We start from the raw sequence: 20,981 nt of genomic DNA on the forward strand, positions 1-20,981 counted from the left end.
ATATTTACTTTAAGACTCAATAAAATGTTGTTGACATAGAAAACTTGTAAAACCTACTTTTAGTACACAGAAAATTCACAAGGGAACTGATAAGGAATCGGATCAATAAGCAAAATCGATAATGGCATCGATATTGATAAAATGTTATCAGTACCCATCCCTAATAATGACAGTAATATTTAAGCAAACAGAGCTCTATTATCAGATCAGAAAACTATCAGTATCGGCAGATATCCAAATTCAGGTATCAGGATTGGATTGGATCGGATTGGAAGTAGGGATGGGCATTGATAAGATTTTATCTATCAATTCCACTTATCGATCCAATTCCTTATTGATACCTCCTGTGAATTTTCTGTGTACTACAGGTTTTCTATGCCAGCAGCATTTTATTGAATCTTAAAGTAAATACTTATGAAATTGGTCACTGGATCCTCGATCAAATACAGATGAGGCATCTTATGAATGTTGAACAATCACTTCAGTTTTTTTTTAAATTGGAGCAAGACGGTGCGCGCAGCGTGTCATCAGATTCTCAACCAGAGAGTGAGGATTCTGGAGATGATCCCTCTTTTGTTCTGGACGAGGAACCAGAGCAGGTGGATCCACCGACGTGCACATAGATCTCCACAGTGGGTTGGATCATGCGCTACTGTTTGCAGCTGACCTCCGTCCCAGCGCCGAGTCCTGGAACACAGAGATGCAGACACACACTGCTCCAGCAGTGGCTCCAGGTGTGTTTAATTTAAAGCATCGAGATCGTTAGCTTCGGTTTCGTTTTGTTCCTGTGTCGTCTCTTTGCGCTCTTGATTCGCAGGCTATTTGGTGATAAAGCTCGTTCGTCCACCTTTTCTCAACGATTTGTGACATTTTACTTTTTTCCCTTCGTTCAGGAATCGTCGTATGCCGTGTGACCAGGCCATTAAATACATAGTAGAATTTAAAAAAAAAAAAAAAAAAAAAAAATTTAGAATAACTTAAAGTAATACTTGTAAATGATTCTTGTGCAAAGACGAGAGCTGGTCAACATGCTGTATGGTGAGGCTGCTGCTCTGAGCTGTCAGTATGTCTCCAGCTGGAGAGGGAATGCATTCAGCATACGCTTGTTCCTGGAAAGCAAAAGTACTGGTTGGTGAACTTGGCCAGGAGAGTGTACTCTGCAGTGACGTTCTCTTTACCAGTCCACAGGGCTTCCCGACCGTGGTAAGGTGGTGCTGATGACTGCCTTTTGTCTCCAGAAGTGTTCCCTACTCAGTCAGCCAGTGCACAGGAGGACCCTCTTCTTTTTGCAGATGGTGGACCATCTTTAATCTACTTCTCATGATCTCTAATCTGCTCCTCTTTTTCATTTGGTACTAAATCATCATATTTTCCTCCTGGTCCTGCCCCACTACTTCTTCCTGTCAGGGTACAGCACATTTAAAGTTTGTTTACGTTGTGTCTTTGACACCATTCTGTTTATTTGTTTATTATTATTATATTGACCTGCACCATTTGCTGCAGCTTCAGCAGTGATTCTTCCTGCTTCTCTTCATCTGATGGGATTGACAATCCTCTAAATCTTGGATCAAGTGCTGCAGCTAGTTGAAGTGTGGCCTTCTCTTGCTGACATGCAAACAGTAACCGGTTTATTCGGTCTTGATGAATGACTTCTTTGGGAACTCTAACAAATGGAGGCTCCCCAGTGGTTTTCTGCGTGTAGGATGAACTTCTGCACTGCATATGTCTGTCTCACTCAGAGTGCTGATTTCTTTCTCTCTTTTTCTTACTTTGGAGCAAAGCAGAGGACTCTTTATCCATCTGCTATTATTAAACGTTGGCCACACGTGGCATTAACATAAGATGTAGTAAGTTTAAATATTGAATAATTATTAAGATCAAATTGGAGGGGGCCTCACCAGTGGGGCACCCAAATAATTAACAATTTTGAGATGTAATAATTATTTGGATCAAATGGGTGGACCAAAGTTACAATGAATTTAAATATTAAGATTTATTAATCTTTAATATTAAACGGTCCTCCTTATGGGGACCCAGGTAAGTCACGCCTCATTAGTAAAGATAATATGTACTTGAAATGACATTTAATTACCTCAGAGTTAGTAGGGGTACTGCCTAGTTTTTTTCTTTAAGACCAGGAACTTTAATCATTAATCAGTCACAAATCTAAAAGTTGTAACTTCTATGATACGATTGATCAACACTGTTTCCACCTGAACACAATAAAACCACTGCAGGGGTATTTACATATATTTATTTACAGATATGTCATTTTGAGGATATGAACAATGATTAAATAGTTATATTATGGACACAGATTGTTATTCATGAGATGATGAAAGTTAAAGCAGTGAAAGAGGTTTAAGGAATTAAATGACCAAATATGTTTTGCATTTTGGGTCACCAATTATTATTAAAATTATCAAACAAACTTAGCTGGTCCTTTTGATGGGCCGGTTTTGGCCTGAGCTTGCCTGGTTCTGGGGTTGAACCGCTTGGTTCTGGTGCTGGTTTTCTGATACTAGACGTTATTTCGGCTCGGTTTGCCGGCAGGGGAGAGACGTGAAGTAAAGGAGTCAAACAGACAAATGGGCAAAATTAAGTTTACTGTCACATAGATATAGTGGAATTCGGCTGATCCATCTGTACTTTGTGGGGGGGGAGCAGAGTAAATGGGGATCTCTGGCATTATTTCTTAAGCCTGGGTCCCACCGAATAATAAACCATGAATAATGAGCCACGCATGGGTGTGTCAGTGATCATTTGAAGAATGACCCACATTTTCATCTATCACGTATCCGCTACTAAGGTGCCTCTCTGTACCCCTCATGTGCCATGTGGCAGCCTCTAGTGAGCCACGACTGACCTGTCATTAGAGCCGTGAATGGCTCGCATCAGCCATGCTAAGCCACGTAGTGCAATGATAGTGCCATGTTAACGCAATGTTGGTGCACATCTAAGCATGGGTTTGGTTCAAACCTCTAGCCCTCCCACACCTGGTCCCTTTAAAGTCTGGATTTTCAATTCACAGCAGCATTTAAAGATGCCACATTTTTTAAATGCAGTCCAAACATAGACGCTCCAGTACAGTCCCGCAGTTGTGCGCTGTGCCCCAGGCTGCTGTCCACCTGTAATGCACCAGACCAGCTAGAACTGAACCAAGGGTTCCTGGAGAGCCGCCTCTGTGCTCCTCACTGGCTCCGCAGCTTGCTGGCTTTATTTTTTCTGCGGCATTAAACACACCGTGATCGCACTTTTAATTTTGTGTTTGTCCGCAAAGTCGCTCTTTTGCATGCGCACTGCTGTTCTCCATTCATGGACAGCCACCTCTGTGCTCCTTCTCACTGGCTTCCTTTCCATCCATGGCTTGCTGGCTTTATTTTTTCCCTTGCTTTTTCCCTTGCTGTGTTTAAAGCCAGTGAAAACACAAAGTGGGATCACACTTTTAACTTAGTGTTCCTCCATTTATTTCTGCAAAATTGCTCTTTTGCGCGCGGTGCCGTTCTGCATACAGAATGAGGTGGCTGCTTTACATACACCTGTGCATCACTTAAAAAAAATTCTTTATTTCTTCCGCAGCTTACAAGTCACCGTGATACAACTTTTATCTTTGTGTTATGTCTTCAGAATCGGTCTTTTTCATTCTCTCCTTGCGGCACAGCTCTGCTCTGCTTTTAGCAGCATCACTGGAGTTATTTCTTCTGCAGCTTTAAACATACATCCACTTTCACGCAGTCATCCAAATTGTAACTTTGTGTTCGTCCATTATTGACTGAAAAATCACTCTTTTGTGAGCCAGCGTTCTGCCTAAATGCTCCTTTGGAGCGTGATGAGTCACTGCGTCAGTGTGTACACACAGCGGAGCTCATGTGATCCATTAACAAGATATTAAATCAACCATAGGCATACTTTTACAGCTAGGAACTGTTTTATCAAGCCATAAAAACATTAAAAATAGTTACCGTAAGCTGTTCAAAATACATTCCACATGGAGCGGGAAAGAGGGAAAAAAGCATCCAGATGAAACGGTCCTCTGTGATTCCAGAAGCTATTAGAGGTGTTTTCAACATCCAAGGTTTGGCAGAAAATGACTAATCCGCTAGAAAATAATTATTTTATATACCGCGTCCAGCGCACAGAGCACGTGGCATTGTGTGTGTAAGAGGGCAGCCACTCCAAAAATAGCCTCTCAGGTCCTGCGTAGCTGCCAGGTGCACAGATAATGGGCTTTTAGCAGCCTCGTAAGCACCACACATGCCTCTAAGTCATCATAGTAACTCGAACACAAACTGCCCCACGCTGTTGTTAAATTTTGAACATCTTAAAATTAGCACCACGGTCAGAGAGGAGCCTCATTAACTGAAGATAAGAGCCACTATTTTCCACGATAGTTGAAGAAACCCTCTCGTAGCAAAGAAAATATGCTGCGTGGCTCATTATTCGGTGGGACCCAGGCTTAAGTCTAGCTGAGGATGGAAGGAAGTTGTTTTGAGGTTTTTAGTCCTAATGGACCTCAGCTGTCTGCCAGAGGGGAGGGTAACAACTAGTTTGTGTCCAGGGTGCGAGGGATCGGCCACTATCTTCCTTGCTTGCCTCAGGGCCCTGGAGGTGTACAGGTCCTGAAGAGATGGTAGATTGCAGTCGATCACCTTTTCTGCTGTGTGGATGATACACTGCAGTCTGCTCCTGTCCTTAGCAGTGGCAGCAGCGTACCAGACGGTGATGGAGGAGGAGATCATGGACTCAATGATGGCAGTGTAGAGGTTCACCATCATTGTTTTTGGCAGGTTGAACTAACTTAGCTGCCGCAGAAACTACATTCTCTGTTGTGCTCTCTTGGTGAGAGAGCTGACATTCAGCTTCCACTGGAGGCCCTGGGTGATGGTGATCCCCAGGTAGTGGAGGGTCTCTACGATGGTGACTGGGGAGTCACACAGGGTGATGGGGTTGGATGTGACAGGGGTCTCCCTAATGGCCCAGTCACACGGCACACGACGATTCCTGAACGAAGGGAAAAAAGTAAAAAAAAAGTCAAAATTTGTTGAGAAAAGGTGGATGAACGAGCTTTCACCAAACACCCTGTGAACCAAGAGCGCAAAGGGACGACACAGGAACAAAACGAAACCTGTCTCTCTCGCTCTCTCTGTCTCCCACTTGCTCTCTCTTTCTCTCTCCCTTTTTCTCTCTCTGTTTTGTGCTGCTGTGCTGCTTCTCTCGCTGTTTTTCGACGCTCACGTGCAGGATTTTAATGGAGTTTTTCCCCTTTCAGCGGACAGAGTCTCTGTTCAGCTTCTCCTCGGCTGCATGCTGAGCTGGTGTTTTATAGCCTCAGGACAGTGAAGTGGCTAACTTTTTAGCACACATTTTCAGCAACAATTCAACAGACAATTTGAAGTAGAGAGCCAGGCAGAAATGTGCCGCTAACCACAGCTAGAACACTGCGGAAGAGAGCTCTCTCAAGCAGACTGGCTTCAGAAAACCTCCCTCTCTTCTCTTCCTGCTCGGCAGTAAACAAGCAGAGAGCAAGCAACAGCAGTTGAGAGGATTCACAGTGGCTCTTCTCCGGTATCGTAAAATGTCGCGGGTTGGATCGGTATTGTCCGATACGTGGATTACATCCCAATACCAATCCGAGATCGGATTGGTCCCTACTAATCATAACAGAGGCTGTATATTGTTTTTCCAAACTCAATACATTAGACATCTGACACTTGATGCGTATCATGGTATTGATACATTTGTGTGTTTAATACTGGTTATATAAATGTTATTTAAATGCATTCATAAATTATAGTGTATGGTGTTGGTGTATAATACAGCTTTTTAAAACTTTAGTCATACTGCTAAATGTGTATTAGTTGTATTAGTATTTTGTTTTGCACTTTTCCTTACCTTATCCTAAATTGATATCACAACCTACATGTTTGGTTGATAAGATAACTAACTCCAAGAGCCTTAATCATTTTCATATTTGTCTTCCTTCACCCTAACTGACCTGATTTTAAACCTAGCACCCCAAATAGACCTATTAGACCCCACAGACTTTGAAAGAATACGAACAGTAATGCTGACCACAGATGCATTGCTCATGTTTGTTGTGTCGCCACCGTACTGTCGGACACAGAGACAATGCAAATGATTTTTTTCAACAGTGGACTAATGGCTCATAACACCCAGTGCTCATATATCAAAAATGCAGGAACAGGCTTACCAGTACTTGTACCGGTATACACCGTTCATTACTTGTACTGAACATCTTATCTTCAGTAATACTGTGATCTGGTATAGACCCCTACTATGCAATCCTTTTGGTTCCGTCTTAATTTTGGTTTCTTGTGTCTGGTACTTCTTTAGTTCTTTGCCCTCTTGACCTTAAGCCTGACTGTTGTACTTATAATTGTGTTTAAACATCACATGATTGTGTGCTATATTTGGCTAGACAAAGCTAGGGCTGGGTACCGAACTTCCGTTCTTTTGTGGCACCGACCGAAATGCTTCGGTAGTACAGAGTATCGAAACATGCCTTGTCTTTCAGTGCCAAGTTTCGGTCCCCAGAGGTTAATCACGTGCAATAAGAGCGGTCCGCAGCCATCCTCCTCTCAGCATTCAAGTCCGCCTGTGGACGTTGCAGAGCACGAGCAGCCTGATTAAAAATCTCCACCACTGGACTCCACTTCAACTGCAACTTAATACGTGCATCCTTTTGAAGCAATGAAGCACTGTTCCAACTTGCTGCATTGCTTCTTTGCCTTGTTGCCTTTCAGAAGCGGCAAATCCGCTTCTTAACTCCTCTGAGCCATTAAAATGTGTCAATCATGAGTCACTTTTGTGTGAATTAAAGTCACTAACTGGGATTCCTGTCTTGTTGCAAGAAAGAAACGTTCCGTTCAAACAGCTCCAGATGCACGGCTCTCTGCTGAGCGAGTCACGTTAGAAAGATAAAGTCTGGTCGGAATTAATAACTTCAAAACAAATCGCCGTTTAAATGAAATGACACCTCTTTCCAAATGTTGTAATACAAACTGCAATCGATCAAAAGTTTTTTTTTTCCTTCCCAAAATGAGATGTTCTGTGCTGACGTGCAGCAGCCAGCTGAGCTCAGCTCAGATTCTATGGAGAGACATTCATAGCAAAATATCTGAAAGGAAATGCTTTTGACAAAACCTACAGAATGTTTTCAAGTTTTCTTTTGCCCTGGAAATTATTTGTTGCTTCTTTTTTCTGTAAGAAAACTGCTTGGAGTGGAAAATTACTAGAGATGAAAAATAAAACTCAAGATTTGTACTATGTGTAATGTAATTTTCTTTTGTTAGAATTGATCTCATAAAATTGGTATTGAAAAAAGTATCATTCAGGAACTAGTATTAGTACCGGTTATATCGAAAATTTTTGATACCCAGCCCTAGACAAAGCTAACTTCTGTCACAAAAGAATCGTGTGTTTGTCCCTGGCATTTGGACAAACGGTCTGATTTTAGCTCCCCCAAATAGAAAATCAGTAAAATGATTTTTGCATTGTTGAAGCAGAGAGACTAGGTTGTATTTTTAGTTGGATCCACTGTGAGAATATCTCTAGGAGCTGCGATGGGCCAAAGAAAGGGCTGATTGTTTGTGGAGAGGGAGCTTGTGTCTCAAAAAGCAGGGGCGAGGTTGCAGAGGAATGTTGAACATCTCACTGTCTCAGGGTCCAGGGTCAAATGCTCTGGGTCTCTGACACACCTTCAGCTATGACTTTCAGCCCCATTCATTCTCCCACCAGAGGGAGGGCAGTTGGTTTGCTCTGCTTCTTCTCAAATGTTAGTTCCCTGCTTTTTCCATGAAGTACAGCTGGTCATCTCACTCCAGATTTTCTTCACACAAGTCAAAAGATGGATACATTAACATTTCAAGATAGATCACATCAGGATTTGGGGAAAAAAAAAATTGAATGAACTATTTCTTACCTGACCTTTTTAGGCACTGGAAAAGGGCATTTTTTTTGGAGTCCAACCCACTTTGAGCCAAATGTTCTCTATATTATAAATCATTCCAGGTAGTTATTTCTAGGTTTGAGTATCGAGAACCGGTTCTTTTCGGGTAGTGTTAAGAAATGATTTGATCTAGAGCCCGACCGATATGGATTTTTTTGAGGCCGATGCCGATAACGATATTTAGATGAAAAAATGCAGATAATTGATAAATCGGCTGATTTGCCAATAGCCGGTAAATCAGCCGATATCATTTTTTTTAAATGAATAAAATGTTCTTTTTTGGACCCTTAACAAAAAAGGTATGAGCTAAAAGCTGAAGCTTTGTCCTCATTTTGATTAACTTTATAACAGAGAAGAATTTTCAAGTTCAAAAAATGCAAAAATGCAATTGGAGCACTTAGATTGCTATTCAAATGGCCCAACTAGTAAGATATCACTCCTGAAAACGATCTTTGCCATATCACGTGAGGTAAATCTGCCCTACGATTGGATTTTGGAAAACCATGTGACGGAGAACCAATTCCGATTGGACACTCATATTGCGCACATCATCACACATCTTCTTTGAGGAGTACCAAGATGGCCGACGGTGGATTGAAAGTCCGCAGAGTTAACTTTTCAGCAAAAAAGAGTAAGTTTCTATCTCATATCATTAAAAAGTTATTTACAGTTTAGTAAAGCTTGGTGATGGAGTCGGCCCCAGAGGGTTAATGGCGAATGGCAGTAATTCCCAGAACCCTTCCGGACGACCAGTGAATCTGAATGTTTTAATCTCTTAGCAGTAAATGAAAGTTTTTCATGCTAGAAATAAGGTCTACACAGCGTGAGCTTCATTAAAAAGCGTGACCGATGCAATGAAGCACATTTGACACATTACTACATAAACTGAGTTAATCAAACTGAGTTGAACTGAAACAGGAGACATGTGGGGTAAATGTAATCGCAAAGTTAATACAAACAATATCCTCATAAACTTAGTTGTATGCTTTTGTCAGCCGATCAGTGCAGTGTGACGGTGAACTACAGGGGCCGGTGATTAACACATTTAAGCAGGGGTGTAAGCAGCTCTCAGTTGAATGGAGTCAGAGCTGCATCTACTGGACAAACGGTGCAAGGACATTTTACATTGCCGACACAAACATTATTTCAGTAACTGTTCTGTTTATGAGAAATTATTGACGTTCTGTCGGCAAAATTTCGGCCGATAGTGAGTACTTTGAAAAGGGCTTATATCGGCCGATAATATCGGCCGGGCTCTAATTTGATCCACCGACATCAATAGCCTTTTTGCTTAACGATTCTCTTATTGGTTCTTCAGAGCGGCTGTTGTTTTTGAGGGTGTTTGTCGGGAAAATTATCATCTCTCTATGTTGATTACAGACCCTGCAGCGGCTGGATTAAAGTCACTAACTAGGACTCTTGTCTGTTGCAGTCAAGAAACGAGAATCCTCCTCTGTTCCATTGGCACAGCTCCAAACACTGCGCGGCTCTCTGCGGAGACAGAGTCAAAGCAAATTGCCACTTTAAATAAAATAACCAAATGTAATACAGACAATAAACTACAATCCACTAAAATGAGACGTCCTGTATTTAGCGTGGAAACAATCTCAATTTGTGGCAAAAAGGAGGACTCCTTTTTGCCACAAATTGAGATTGTTTCCACCTTTGCTAGGGTTCAGTTTTGAAATGAGTGTTTGAAATATGCATTTTTAAAATACGTATTTCAAAACTGAAGCTGGATTGTCAATAACAATGCCGGAAACCATCTCAATTTGTGGCAAAAAGGAGGACATCTAGCCACCCTACCTGCATTCTTTATGAATTACATCCTGATGTGCAGCACAGTCAGGTGCAAGAGCTCAGCTCAGAGCTATGGAGAGATATTCATGCAAATAATGTATGAAAGGAAATGCTTTTGACAAAAACTACAGATTTTTTTTATTTCTATTTATGTCCAGAGATCAAGGATCCAGTGACCAATTTCATATTTATTTACTTTAAGACTCAATAAAATGTTGTTGACATAGAAAACCTATAAAGTCTACTTTTAGTACACAGAAAATTCACAAGAGGTATCGACAAGGGAATCGATAAGGAATCGGATGGATAAGTGGAATCGATAATGGTATCGATAAAATCTAATCAATACCCATCCCTACTTATTTCTGCATTAAACTTTTTTTTTGTCACACTATTCTCTACACAGCTCCCCTTACAGTACATATGTCACAAAATTGTCATTAAAAACTCACTGCCAGCCCGTCTTCCCCTGCTATCCATGTGCATTTGTTTTTAATGGAGGCAGCAAGCACAATCTGCGGAGCCATACAAAGAAAGCAACAATGCTTTTAGCTGTAATTTCCGCTAATTTTTTTTTAGGGGTTTATCGGTTTAGCTTTACACGCAGGGGTGGTGGAGAAATGGTTAATGAGCTTGGTTTCAGTTCAGAAGGTTCCGGGTTCAAATCCCACCCCTGCCACATTTCTCCATGTAATGTGGAGTTGCGTCAGGAAGGGCATCCGGCGTAAAACTTGTGCCAATTCAACATGCAGATCCACCTTGGATTTGCTGTGGCGACCCCAAGTGCAAACAAGGGAGCAGCTGAAGGGACTTACTATCGGTTTAGCTTTATAAAAGTTAACTTTTTAGTTAGCGGATTAACTGTTATTGAAGCTAAGTTTTTGGTTAGCTGTGGTCACCACTGTCTAAATGCTAGAGAGATTCAACTATATTATCTTACTACCCAACACTTTCAAGATTATATGCAAATCATTCTAGTGACAAGGGACACTGGCAACTTAACACAGTGTATATAAAAAGAATCAGCAGACAAGGGACAACACTGATGGCTCTGTGGATACGAGACCGTCGTGTGCTCTTTCTCTGGTTATCACAAGAGCTGGACATCAGCGATTATCTGGCAGATTTCACTTTTAACAAGAGATTTTGTCATGGAAAGCCGCGCGGAGGCTTCGCACATCACGACCGATTCGCTTTGGAAGCGAAGACAAAGGAACACCTCTTTCGGCGTGTCAGAGGACAAGTTTGGACATGTCCAGCTCTCCAAAATTTCACTGATACTTACTGGACTGGTAAGCATTGAAAGCCGAGATAGACATGTCCAAACTTGTCCTCTGACACACCGAAACGGAGGTGTTCCTTTGTCTCGCTTCCAAAGCGAATCAGTCGTGACGCGTGAAGCCTCCGTGTGGCTTTCCATGACAAAATCTCTTGTTAAAAGTGAAATCTGCCGGAGAATGGCTGATGTCCAGCTCTTGTGATAACCAGAGAAAGAGCACACGACGGTCTCGTATCCACAGAGCCATCAGCTCAGAAATGGTCCGGTGGCTTGTGTCGTCGGAGCGCGGCGCGCTGAGCGTCCTTAAAGGGGTCCTTAAAGCTGTACTACCAGACCTTATTCTCTGTGAAGCCCATAAAATTTTCACCGAAAGCCAGATAAATTTTTTGAATAGTTTCCAGGTGCCAGTCTCTAACAGCTTCTGAGAAAATTCTGATTGGAAAAAAAAAACCCAAATCATTCCGCCATTTCCAGACAATGAAAATCCGACGACCGAGTGGGACCACTCCTTCCACAAGGCGTGCTCACAGGTGAATGACGTCACCGACAGGCGTGGAAAAACTCACGCATGGGCACAAGGGTTCAAGCTTGTCTGACGTGAAAACATATGAATCAAATCCATATAGTTAAAAAAATAAAAAGGTACGATACTTTATGGACAGACCTCGTATCTCAGAGTCTCCTTAACCTGAGTGTCCGGATGAACTCCACAAATATATCAGTGAACAATGCAGTTTGATTGACCACGTCTGTGTTGTCTATGTAGACATTGGGGTAACATGGGTGGGGGTGGGGGGGGTGTAATTTTCAGGTGTCAGTCATACGTATATGGCATTATGGCAGTACTATCAGACCAAAGTGTTAGCATGCTAACTAGCCATGACTCTTAATGTAAAGCTTTCTGGCGTTTATTTATTTATTTCTATTTAACCAGGTTACTCCCATTGAGATCGAGATCTCTTTCACAAAGGAGACCTGGACAATTTTTTAAAGTTTCCCATCTACCTGACCTGCATGTCTTTAGATGTGGGAGAAAGCGGGAGGAAGCTGGAGGAGCCTGAAGGAACCCACGCAAACACATGGAGAACATGCAAACTCTGCACAGAAAGGCCACAAGTGGGAATCGGTTCCATGACCTTCTTGCTGTGAGGCAACAGTGCTAACCACTAAGCCACTGTGCTGCCCCGGTTGGCAGAGTGACAGCTGGATTACCACCACCATCTAGGCGGGAGTGTTAATAGACACAGAAGCCGAACACATGGCATTTCTCACAGTGAACAGGCTGTTCAGCCGGGACTGTGAGCGTTTAAAGATCTTTGTGAAGAACCGTAAAGGCAAAAAGGAAACTTTTATCGGCAACGTTGTGTATCCGAAGATTCTATGACAGGAGAGTGGAGTGTGATTAGTGGTGTGCAATATTGCAAGATCACAATATCGTTCCAATACCAAGAAAATACAGGGCTAGTATCGCAGATACCGATACATTTGAAAAATTAAGGTAGATGCAACATCAAATTGCTAAATCTGAATGAATGTTCATGACCTTTAAGTGCCCCCCCGGATTATTAATTACTTAAAACCCAGGTAAATAGATATTTGAATATTTGATTATCATAATAAAAAGTTTTTCAGAAACTGTAGAAGAGTAACAAAACAGTTTTCGCCATATATTGTCATGTCTAGATTTTTTCTTAACGAAGCAAAGTGCACAAAATTATCATTCAAGAACATAAATTCTTTTTTCAGGTAGAAAGTTCAGAAACTAAAAAAAATAAATAAATAAAAATTCTCTCCTTCATTGTATAAAATTATCGCTCCACAACAAATGTTCTAAAGCAAGTAGAATGTTCAGGAAATAAAATGCAAAAATTAAAACAAAATTTCTCCCATTCAGTGCACTTCTTTTCTGAATGCAGCAGCAAATACAGGAGAGAAACTGAAACTAAAGTATCAATCTCATTACACCGGTATCGATCAGTATCAATGGCAACTTTGGTATCGATATTATCAATATTTGAATCGATCTGCCCACTGCTGCTGGTGGTAATGATGTGGAAATAGTGTCAAAATGTATTACTTTTACATCGCTGCATAAACTTCAGTGACTAGTGTGATTGTGAAATCATGCCTATCATATAGCAGGTAAATGGCGAAATGAGGTTCCAGGATATGATTTCAGCATTTGAAATCTTCACCTACAACATACGTGAAAATAAAACAAATCTGAGATCAAGCCTTGGGAGCCAGTTGATTTCATATGGAATGACCCAATGGGAAGATTTTATGAGTATGTCATGCTTTAGTCATCAAATCTTTATCTGCTCCCCTGTTGTCTCCACTTTACGTCATCTTTGGTCTTTTGACTTAGCTTCATCTCATGAGATTCATCACCTCCATTCTTTCTGCACAGCTTTCCTCCAGATGTTGTCTGGTCTTCCTTATGACCTTTTGCTCAGTAATCTTTTCGATGCATAGCACATGTCCAAGTCATCTCCTTTTTGCTTTCTGTGATGATTCAGCTGATGCTGGCAGGCCATGGTAGGTTCCTGTTTAAAAGTTTATTTGGCCAGAAGATCTGGATGATTCTTTGTGTGAGCCATGGTGGAAACAATGGACAGTACTCACACGTGGCATTTTGTGAGCAACAGCATTTTTCCAAAAATGTAGTACTGGTTTGACATTGCTGTTGTGTGTCATGGCTTTTTAAAAATTTTTTAACTGTATTTTCTGGACATGAGCGTGTCTGTTTGGTAAACTTTTGTTGATTCTTCAGTAATAACCACCATACTTGGATTAGAACAGTGGTTCCTCAAGTGGGGTGGCACGTCCCTGAAAGGGGGCACAGTGGTATTTTTAGGGGGTGTAAGTTAAGTCAATTTTGCTGGTCACTGTTTTATGTGCATATGCTTCCGCTGCATTACTTTTTGTGATGCACAAACCAACAACGGACTATTTTTTCATGACGTTGGTCACAAAGTGGTGAACCTCAACCCCATCTTTGCTTGTGAATGGCTGAGACTATTGGGGGTGCTCCTTTTATACCCAATCGTGAGTGTCCTCATTTCCCAAATGCTTATTGAGTGTTGTTAGAAGGAAAGGTGTAGTTTAGGGCTTGTGGCCGGCGAACACCTTAGTATTTCTGTTTTTGTTGTTGTTGTTGTTTAATGCTGGCAAATTATACAGTATTTTTTGTCTTTCTGATGCCTGATTCTGTTTTTTTTTCTCTGTTTAAGGTGCAGCTCCATCCAGAGATGGGAGTTGTATTTGTGTTGGCGACCCTCCTGTCCTGTGCGCCAATAGCATTTCTTGTATATTCGTCCGTGAATTGTTCTGTAATTTATGTTGTAGCATGGCCCAAGCAGAGGGTCACCCCTTTGAGTCTGGTCTGCTTGAGGTTTCTTCCTCAGAGGGAGTTTTTCCTTACCACTGTTGCTCTGGGGGTTGGTAAGGTTAGACCTTACCTGTGTGAAGCGCCTTTAGGCAACTCTGTTGTGATTTGGTGCTATATAAAAGAAATAAATTGAAATTGAAAATTGAAATTGATGTAACGCAGTGGTAAACATACCACTGTCCCACCTTTTTTGAAACGTGTTACAGGCATCCATTTCAAAATTAACAAATATTTGCACAAAAACAAAAAAGTTTGTCAGTTTGAACATTAAATGTCTCATCTTTGTGGTGTATTCAGTTGAATATAGGTTGAAGAGGATTTTCAAATCATTGTATTCTGTTTTTATTTACATTTTACACAACGTCCCAACTTCATTGGAATTAGGGTTGTATCTGTACTCGGTCAAATCATATGTTTCCATGACACCACAATCATTCTTTTAGTCAGTAAAAAACTTATATACTTCAAATGGATTTACAGAAATTTACACAAGAACATACGTGACTTTTCTACGTAGACTTTATATCATTGGAAAAAAGATGCTGTGGATTTGAATGGATTTACAGGAACTTACACAAGAATATAAGTAAGGATGGGTTTCAAGAACTGGTTCTTTTCGAGAAGAACCTTTCGCGATAACTAGGGATCCTGTTCTTTGAGTGAACTAATTTCTCTCTCAAGGTGTTAACAGGTTTAAAGTTGACTGGGATTTTGTGCTGTCTGAAGATCCTCTGTAGTTTGTCCCCTACTTCTGCTAAATAAGGGAAAGACACTCCTCTTCTTCTTTTCTCCGCCTCCTGTCTGTCTGGTCTCTTTGTTCTCTGGGACTTCTGCACTTTATCCAGGGACCATCGTGGGTACCCACATACTGTGAGGGATTTCCGGACAAGTTGTTGTTCTTTAGCCCTTCACTCTGTAGTTGTGGGCACCTGTAGGGCTCTGTGTTGAAGAGTCCTGATTACCCCGAGCTTGTGTTCAAGGGTGTGGTTTGAGCCAAAGAGCAGATATTGGTCAGTGTGAGTAGGTTTTCTGTAAACACCTGTCTGGAGCTGCCTGTTCTCTCCAATCATAACATCACAGTTCAAGAAGGCTAAATGGTTGTTTCTGGCATCCTCATGTGTGAACTTGATATTGGAGTCCACCGAGTTGATGTGCTATGTAAAGTCCTCAACTTCCTGTTGCTTGATTTTAACCCATGTGTCATCAACATATCTGAACCAGTGACTGGGAGAGATGCCTGTGAAAGACGTCAAGGCTCTCTTCTCCACTCGCTCCATGTACAGATTGGCCACAATGGGGGATACCGGAGACCCCATCGCACAACCATGGATCTGCCTGTCGTAATTACCCCTAAACAGGAAATACGTGTTGTTAAGACAGATCTCCAAGAGTTGGCAGATGTGGTCTGGTGTGAGTTTAGTCCTTTCAAGTAGAGACGCATCCTCCAGCAGTCTCTGCCTCACAGCTGAGACGGCCTTAGCGGTGGGGATGCAGGTGAACAACGATGTCACATCAAATGACACCATAGTTTCATCTGCCTCCAGCTGAAGGTCCTTGATCTTGTTCACAAAATCTTGTGTGTTCTCCACATGGTGGTCTGATTTACCCACTAGAGGAGCCAAAATCCACTTGAAGTGCTTGGCCAAATTGTACGTGATGGAATCTGTGCTACATACAATAGGCCTGAGTGGCACGTCCTGTTTATGGATTTTAAGCAGTCCATAGATGCATGGAGTGGCGTCCCCAGGGTACAGTCTGTAGTATGCCTGCCTGTAGATGAGTCCCTCTTTCTCCAGGTTTTGTAGGTAGTTAATGATTTTCTTCTTATAGCCGCTTGTGGGGTCTCTCTTCAGATGCTCGTATGTATTGGGAGTCACTGAGCAAGTTGTTGATCTTGGTAAAACAGTTGAAACCCAGCCTTAACTGGGGAGGGGGTCTGAGACATGCTTTGTCCCCAGTTTACAATGGGGTACTCAGGTCAAAGCAGTTTCAGTCTTTTGTTCAGGGTAATGAGTCATTCACGTCATCAGGAGAGGCGTCAGTCCCATTGTTAGGAGGAACAGTTACCCTGTCATTAGGAGGGTGCTAACTAGAGCACAATAGGTGCTAATTAGAGCTATTGTTTAGTCACTAGCCTATAGCAGTCTGCCTCTCGGTAGGAGGGGTCTGGTTAGGTTTAAAACTCTAGCTTTTGTGGCTTCTGTTTGTTCTTTTCTACAAGGGTCAGACAGAAGTCAGACTACCAGAGCAAGAATTTTAGCTGAGGAAGCTTCTGCGATTTGAAGCGAAACGTCCTCGCGTCAAGCAACCCAGTCCATTCGAAGATTTAAGCTTCTCTACTATTTCTCTCATGAAATACTCAATAAGCATTTGGGAACTGAGGACACTAATTGTTGAAGCTTTGTAGGTGGAATTCTTTCCCATTCTTACTTGATGTATGACTTCAGTTGTTCAACAGTCCTGGGTCTCTGTTGTCTTATTTTGTGCTTCATAATGCGCCACACATTTTCAATGGGTGACAGGTCTGGACTACAGGCAGGCCAGTCTAGTACCCGCACTCTTTTACTATGAAGCCACACTGAATGTGGCTTGGCATTGTCTTGCTGAAATCAGCAGGGACGTCCCTGGAAAAGACGTTGCTTGGATGGCAGCATGAATGTGCCTTTCAGCATTGATGGTGCCATCACACATGTGTACGAGGTCTATTAGAAAAGTATCCGACCTTATTATTTTTTTCAAAAACTATATGGATTTGAATCACGTGTGATTGCGTCAGACAAGCTTGAACCCTCGTGTGCATGCGTGAGTTTTTCCACGCCTGGCCGTTGCGTCATTCGCCTGTGAGCAGGCTTTGAGTGAGAAGTGGTCCACCCCCTCGGCGGATTTTCATTGTCAGGAAATGGCGGAATGATTTGGGCTTTTTTTCCATCAGACTTTTTTCAGAAACTGTTGGAGACTGGCAGCTGGAAACCATTAGAAAAATTTATCTGGCTTTCGGTGAAAATGTTACGGGCTTGGTAGAGAATAAGGAGTGTTACTGTCGCTTTAAGGACGGCCCCCAGTGGCTGTGGGGCGCGCCGCGCTCCGAAGCCGCCATCAACAGGCTGAACGACTATTTCATTTCTAAACGGATGGCTGTCTGGAGCCGTGACCATAGTGTGCCATTTCTCTGGTTATCACAAGAGCTGGACATCAACCATTTTCCAACAGATTTCACTTTTAACAAGAGATTTTGTCATGGAAAGCCGAGCGGAGGCTTCGCGCATCACGATGGATTTGCTACTGGAGCGAGACAAAACCACCTCCGTTTTGGTCTCACAGGACGGCTTTGAGATGGCGTTCAGACAGCTGTCGGTGGTTTTTCCATCGAGTGATTATCTGAGAAATTGTGGATGTGCCTGGACATGCCAGAACATGTCCCGTGAGGCTTCATCACGGCGTTGCTGTGCGCCATGCGGCACCACCGTGACGCGCGAACCCTCCGCTCCTCTTTCCATGACAAAAAATCCTGTAACAGTGGAATGTGCCATTCATTTCCAAACTGGACGCTGTGTTTTATCCGGGACGTCGTCTGACTAGCACAGTTTTTCGGCACATTGAGACAGACGTGCAGACGAATTCCACGCGTCGCGGTGGTGCCACATGGCGCAAAGCAACGCCGTGATGAAGCCTCACAGGACATGTTCTGGCATGTCCAGGCACATCCACAATTTCTCGGATAATCACTTGATGGAAAAACCACCGACAGCTGTCTGAACGCCATCTTAAAGCCGTCCTGTGAGACCAAAACGGAGGTGGTTTTGTCTCGCTCCAGTAGCGAATCCATCGTGACGCGCGAAGCCTCCGCTCGGCTTTCCATGACAACATCTCTTGTTAAAAGTGAAATCTGCCGGAAAATGGTTGATGTCCAGCTCTTGTGATAACCAGAGAAATGGCACACGATGGTCACGGCTCCAGACAGCCATCTGTTTAGAAATGAAATGGTTGTTCAGCCTGTCGATGGCGGCTTCGTAGCGCGGCGCGTCCCACAGCCACTGGGGGCCGTCCTTAAAGCGACAGTAACACTCCTTATTCTCTACCAAGCCCGTAACATTTTCACCGAAAGCCAGATAAATTTTTCTAATGGTTTCCAGCTGCCAGTCTCTAACAGTTTCTGAAAAAATTCTGATGGAAAAAAAGCCCAAATCATTCCGCCATTTCCTGACAATGAAAATCCGCCGAGGTGGTGGACCACTCCTCACTCAAAGCCTGCTCACAGGCGAATGACGCAACTGACAGGCGTGGAAAAACTCACGCATGCGCACAAGGGTTCAAGCTTGTCTGACGCAATCACACGTGATTCAAATCCATATGGTTTTTGAAAAAAATAACAAGGTCGGATACTTTTCTAATAGACCTCGTAAATTGCCCATGCCGTGGGCACTAACACACCCCCATACCATCACAGATGCTGGCTTTTGAATGCTGGTAACAATCTGGATGGTCTTTTTCCTCTTTTGTCCAGAGGACACGACATCCATGATTTCCGAAAAACAATTTGAAATGTGGACTCATCAGACCACAGCACACTTTTCCACTTTGCCTCTGTCCATTTCAAATGAGCTTGAGCTGTGGAAAAAAATAACATTAAAATTTTTTGCCCATGGTAATATATATTACGACATATGAATATCTTGCAGAATTTTTCAAGATACACTGAAAATGCCTAAAAACCCTGTAGTTATTATGTCAGGCCTGTATGTGGTGCTGTAACGGTTCCACTGTGGAAGAGTTTTGTGGTAAGCCCCTTCCACATTGGCGTATTCGTAGAGCTGCATATTGCAGCATTGTGTTTCATTTAAATACGCCCGAAATGCACGTGTACTCAGCCTTTTTCCATGTTCGTTTCATACTTGCAGCTGCATGTGTTCGCTTTTTTAATGTGTGCACACAGTCGCGTGTACCATGCCGCTATTTAAACTAGGGCTGAAACGATTAGTCGAGTAATTCGATTACAAAAAATGTTCGAGGCAAATTCTGTGCCTTGAAGCTTCGTTTAACGTTGTAGTACATATGCCAGGCCTGTATGTGGCGCTGTAATGTCCCCAGAAAAACAAACAGAAGAAGTAGAGCAAGCGCTAATCAAATTAGCATAAAAGCTACAGCTTTCCAACGCGACAGAGGGAACTAAAGCTTTTTAGGAAAAAGATGGTCCACGCTGATCATAGCTTACTGTGCATTTAAAGCAAAGCAGTGTTTTTTTGTTTTTTTGTTTGTTTTTTTAACAGTTTCATCCGCTGGCTGCTCTACGCGCGGCGGCCGGCTGCTGCCTCTCTCTGCCCGGTGTGAGCGGCTCAGCTCTGCCCTCACACAGCTCCTTCCCGGCCACAGACAGTCTCTGGAAAAAGTCCACTCTTTCTTCTGTGTGACTCACAATGAGTGTTTCGCTTTTTAATTTTCGCTTTTTTGGGCAACACACAATGCTTCACAAACACGGGAACTCAAATAAAATAATAAAAAACAAGTGACTGCAAGGCTGCATGTTCAACCTCCAGCTGAAAATGAAATGCACTGGCTGAATCGCAGAGAGAGTGTAAAAAGAAATTCATGCAGGGAGCCAGTCCACCACCTTAATAAATAAATAAATAAATAAATAAATGAATAAAAATGGTTAAATTTTACAAGTTGGGGAAAACAAAAAACAGCCACAACCCATCCCCATTTCAGCAAAATGTCAAGACTTTGGCCCGACACCAGGAAAGATCCAAAACTTGTAAAGATGTGGAAAAAATAAATAATTACCTGGGAAAACAGAAAGGGATACATTAAATTTGATAATCTCCATGATGACGCAGTGACATTGTGCCATTATTTAGGGAGAACCCTGGACTGTTAATGTTTTAAAACGCAAAAGTACTTTTTATCTGATTACTCGATTAATCGCCAGAATAATCGATAGAATACTCGCTTACTAAAATAATCGATAGCTGCAGCCCTATTTAAACCCAGTTCACTCCTGCCGGCTGTGCAGAACACATCACTGCACTTGGAAAACAGTGGACTGTATCATGAGGTTTTTACAGTTGCATTACTGCCACGATCAGGGTGTTTGATGAGCGCACCGACATGCAGCAAGTGCGCTTTTATTTTAAAGTCACAGGTTTGATCAGACCTGATCGATCAGGGTGTTTGATGAGCGCACCGACATGCAACGAGTGTGCTTTTATTTTTTTTTTCAATGAAAGGCTCATGAAAAGTCTGCTAATGAGTCTTTCATTGGATTCAGGTGTGTTGGAGCAGGGAGACAACTAAGAGTATCAGTAAGGTAGCTCTCGAGGCCCGAACTTGAGCACCCCTGGTCTAGTGGTTAACCGTTGGGTTTGAGACCAGAGGATCTTTTTTTTTTTTGTTTTTTTTATACTGTTCCTACACGTCTAATAATTCTGCTACTTTTTCAGTGTTAACTGCTATGAATTTTAATTCATCTATGTCTGTGTGAATCCTGTGATGTTGGAAGATAGGATGGCTCTCTTAGACAGCCGTGTTAAATGTTATGGGCATCC

The 20,981-nt window shown here is 42.4% G+C and overlaps 1 protein-coding gene across 1 annotated transcript in view; it reads left to right on the plus strand.

The window, feature by feature from the left end:
* Positions 1 to 20,981, plus strand: part of pxnb (paxillin b) — a 144,949-nt gene that overhangs the window by 11,087 nt on the left and 112,881 nt on the right. The window lies entirely within an intron of this gene.

Source organism: Thalassophryne amazonica, chromosome 5 (assembly GCF_902500255.1).
Source record: "Thalassophryne amazonica chromosome 5, fThaAma1.1, whole genome shotgun sequence".
Taxonomy (NCBI): Eukaryota; Metazoa; Chordata; class Actinopteri; order Batrachoidiformes; family Batrachoididae; genus Thalassophryne; species Thalassophryne amazonica.